The 4,674-nt window shown below is 39.6% G+C and overlaps 1 non-coding gene across 1 annotated transcript; it reads right to left on the bottom strand.

Annotated features, from left to right (window-relative positions):
• Positions 1–1,237: 1,237 nt before the first annotated feature.
• Positions 1,238–1,344, bottom strand: LOC123456824. The gene has a single exon (XR_006634702.1). It is a non-coding gene; the product is annotated as a U6 spliceosomal RNA (small nuclear RNA).
• Between the last annotated feature and the right edge of the window lie 3,330 nt (positions 1,345–4,674).

Here is a 4,674-nt window from a genome sequence, read left to right as displayed (position 1 = left end):
AACAAATAACTTGATGTGATGCCCACACAAGTGCAATAATGGTACACAGCCATGGTGAGGAACCAATTGCTCTTTATTTGGCTAACTGATCCACTCAGTGGTACTAGACCCATAGCTGGAGCTGGGAAACAAGTCAGAACCATACCCAAACACAAGCCCACTCTACAATATCAAGCTACCATCAATCACGGGGTATAAGAGGGCCTACACCTACCAAACTGTCTATCAAAAAAGTAAGTGTTATCTCAATTTTCTGGGTGCTAATTTACTCTCCGTTGGAGAATCTGCTTCTCTTTTCTAGATAGATGCAGATCCTAAGAAGAGAGTTGCCCCAACATACCTCAAAAGGGGCCCAACTGAAACTAAGGTCAACTGGTGAAACAAGCAAGGGTGATGTTTTCCTGTGAACCGGATACCAGCACAAAGGGGAAGGAGACCAACACAAAGAAAAATCAACTCCTACCAAATCAGAGAGCCAGAGCCTCAGAGTCCCCAACACCTCAGCACTGAAGCTGACCAAAAATGTACCCAACATGGCTCAGGGAAATTTTGCGGAAGAGGGGGCGGAAAGAATGTCAGAGTCACATGTTGGGTCATGATGTGCAGAGACATTTATCATACCAATAACTGGGGGCTAACTCCACAATGCACGACCCATTTACATCAACAAAGAGGGTCCAATGGGAGAGGGTAGATCACAGATGAGCCTAAACAATGGTACCAAACTGCCTGTATTTACTGAAAACTAATAAATTAAATTAAAAAAAAATTGAGCAGCTATAAACATGGTTGAGAAATATCTCTGTAGTTAAGCGTGGGATGTTTAGGGTAAATGCCCAGTAACAGCATAACTTGGTCTGTTGGCAGCTCTAAAGTGATCCTTTTCAGGAGTCTCTATATTAGATTTCCATAGTGGTTGTAACAGTTTACAACCCTACCAACAGTAAATAAGGGTTCCTATTTCTCCACCTCCTTGCCAACATTTGTTTGTATTTTTTTTTTTTTAATGATTGTCGTCCTTATTGGAGTAAGATGGAATCTTATAGTTGTTTTAATTTGCATTTACGTGAGGGTTAGGGATGTTGAACATTTATTAAGTGTATGTTTGCCATTTGTATTTCTTCCTCTGCGAACTCACTAATCAGTTCTCTGCCCCATTTTATGAGTAGGTTGTTTGATTTTTTTTTTTATTGTTTAGATTTTTGAGTTCTTTGTAGATTCTAGATATTAGGCCTCAAAAAATATGGAATGCTTCATGGATTCATGTGTCATCTTTGTACAGGGGCTATACTAATCTTCTCTGTATCATTCCAATTTAAATATATGTGCTGCTGAATCAAGCACAACATGACCCTATCTTTGACTAGTGAGCCAATAAACAAAGTGACCACTGCGGCAGAGATGAAGGTTATACATGATCTCAAGAAAAAGAACTTCCATTCTTCAAGTCTCACCTGGCTGCTTGTGCTGCTGAATGTCAAATTTGTCAGGATCAGAAACAGGATGTGCAGTGTGGCACCATTCTCCTGGGTAACCACTAGTGGAAGCTTATCTACATTGGACCACTTCATTGTGGAAAGGCAATGTTTTGTCTTTACTGGAATGTATACTTCTTCTGGGTATGTATTTGCCTTTCCTGCATGCAATGTTTCTGCAAAAATTATCATCTATTGAATTATAGGATTCCTTCTCTACTATCATAATATTTCACACAGCATTGCTTGCTTCTGAGTAAGGAACTCACTTCACAGTCAATGAATTGTGGTGGTGGGCTCATGCTTATATAATTCGCTGCTACTATTGTGTTCCCTATAATTCTGAAGCAGTTGGCTTAATAGAAGGGTGAAATAGCCTTTTAAAGGCACACTTATAGTGTCAACTTGGTGCCAAATGTCTGGAGTGCTGAAGGAGGGTTCTACAGAAGGCCCTGGATTGGTTCAGGGAATCAAGGTGTAGAACTGGGAATGGTACCACTCAACATCAACCCAAGTGACCCGCTAGCAAATTTTTGCTTTTGTTTCTCTGACATTATGCTCTGCTGTCCTAGAAGTCTGGGTTTCAGATGGGAGAGTACTTCTACCATGGAGAGAGTACTTCTACCAGGAAGCACATTAACATTCCATAAAATGGGAAGCTAAAACTTTCTGCTAGTCACTTTGGACTCCTTGAGTCAATAGCCTAAGAATAGAGTTACAGTGTTGGTCAAGGTGACTGATCAAGGCTACCATGGTAAAATTGGATGGATCTTTCACAGTGGAGATAAGAAGAATATGCCATGGATACAAGAGCTTCTGCAGGGCACCTCTTGGTGTTGCCGTATCCCTGTGAATAAGTTACCATATATTGTTAATAAGACCAATGGGAGAACACAACAATCCAATCCAGGCAGAATGGTCAATGGCGCAGACCATTCATGAATGAAGGTGTGAGTTAGCCCTCTACATAAAGAACAGGTCTGCTGAGAAGCTTGCTAATGGTGCAGGGAATATAGGAAGATGATAAGCATCACCTGTAGTCATGTGACCAATTATAGAAATGAGAATTAAAATTGTAGTCAGTATTTCTGTTGTATTTTGTCAGATATTTTTGTTTTCTATTACTTTACCAGGGTGTAATTGTTATAACAATTGAGCTAATATCAGTAGTAAGTATTATTAACTCTATATTATTAAATCCCTCAAACCACTTTGCTATTTGGTATGTGGAAAGAGTTAGTATGTTTTTGGTTGATAGTTAATTATGAGCCTTTAGTCTCTCCCACTCTACACCTGCACATTTTTAAACAAAATTCATCCAGACTATCAGTTTTAATTCTAATAGGCATGAAATGTGAAAGAATGTAATCATTAATTAGCTAAAACATTTTGAATGCTTCCTATCTTACTTTGGTTTCCTTGTGTCAAGAATTTGCCTGCAAATGGTTTATTTGTAAGGTGACCCCAGGAAAATGAGGAAATGAGACAAGGAAGAAAATACAGATACTACAAGATATGTATTCAAAGAAAGTACCACTTTAGTTAATTTCATTGAGAAAATTAGGGCACAACATTCACTTCAGAGTTAAAGCAATGTGAGGAAGTAAACAAGGGTTTTAGTCTACCAACTCCTATCACTCATTCATTGAGAGCTCCTCCAAGAGGGTGTTAGCATTTACTCTTCTAACCTGTCATGTGCTGCAGACCAAAACAGGCTGTGGTAGTCATAGAAATCCCTTAGTCAAAATGATGCAATTGCTGGCAGGTGGAGGTCAGGCTGCTATACTCCCAAAGGTTGAGGTTGGGTGTGGTGCATAGGCAGCCTGTGTCTGATCCACTTCCTATCGAAACATTCAGACAAATGCAGCAAATTGATATTGATTTTTTTTTCTATGTACTAGACATTTTTCTAAGCTCTGAGGACACAGCTCTGAACTAACTTTGAAAATACCTTCCCTTAGGTAATTTATATTCAGTTGGGAGAAATGAAAACTAACATAAGTCAATTATAAACTTTCTTGGAGGAGTTCAGAATGAAATAAAGGAGTAGGGAGTACTGTGCTCAATAAAGTGATCACTGGACACCTGATGTGAGCGAGCTAAGGGTTCTTCTTTTATCTTCTATTATCCCCTTAAAAGATGCTTTAAGATAATCCTTATGTTTGAAACAAGCATTTAAAATAAATTCCAAATCCTGTGTTCCAAAGGAAGAGGCTTTTGTTAATAGTCAAGGACACTTAGCAAGATTTTCCACTAATTCACATATGAGTTAGAGATAGCTAGGAAAATAATAGAAATGGAAAAGGAAAAGTGATTGTAGCTGAGTAATGAAGCAGGGAGGCAAATCCCCACTCCCCATCCCTGCCTCTGTCCTCCCTAGCTATAAGCACATTCTACAGCAGCATCTGCACTGCCATTCTGCTCATTCTAAAGCCTTTTCTGCCACCAGCAGCAAGCATTCACTGGGAGAATAACAAGTGGGCACCTCTGAGGAAAGCCTCAGCAAATGAAGAAATCCTTGGTCCCATAGTCAACCAGCTTTTCTTTCTCTCCTCTCTTATTCTCAAAAGAACTCTTGTCCACTAAAATCATGCCAAGTTTAGATATGTTGTGTTTGTTCTTGGCCCTAGGGGGCACATTTCTGTGTCTCCTAAAACTGCCATGTGTGAGCATGTTTATGTGTACAAATGATACATACTACTAACAATTTTTAAAAGGATAAAAAAAAAACAAAAAACAACTGCTGGGCCTCGGCCATCTCATGAAGACTATTTTCAGTCTCATTTAATTTTCTCTTTTTACATACATGCATTTGTGGGGTGTGTGTGTGTGTGTGTGTGTGTGTGTGTGTGTGTGTGTGTTCATGTGTATGTGGGCACACATGTTAGTGGATGTGCATACATGTGCATATGGAGACCAGGGCATACTGTTGGGTGTCATTTCTCTTGGGTGCTATCTACCTTTTTTGAGATACAGCTTAGAGCTCATCAACATGTCTATACTGGCTGGCAAGCTAGCCATATTACAGGTGCACACCATCATGCCTGGCATTTTTGTGGGTACTGGAGGTCAAACTGATATTCTCATGCTTGTGAAGCAATTATTTTACTGACTGTGCTATCTCTCCATCCCCCAGCCTCATGTCTTATGTCTTTCCAAACAGCTCCTTGTCCAGAGATGAAGAGATGCTGCTCTCAAA

This window comes from Jaculus jaculus, chromosome X (assembly GCF_020740685.1).
Source record: "Jaculus jaculus isolate mJacJac1 chromosome X, mJacJac1.mat.Y.cur, whole genome shotgun sequence".
NCBI classification, from domain to species: Eukaryota; Metazoa; Chordata; class Mammalia; order Rodentia; family Dipodidae; genus Jaculus; species Jaculus jaculus.
The sequence above is the reverse complement of the archived record's forward strand: the minus strand, read 5'-3'. Positions and strand labels throughout refer to the sequence as shown.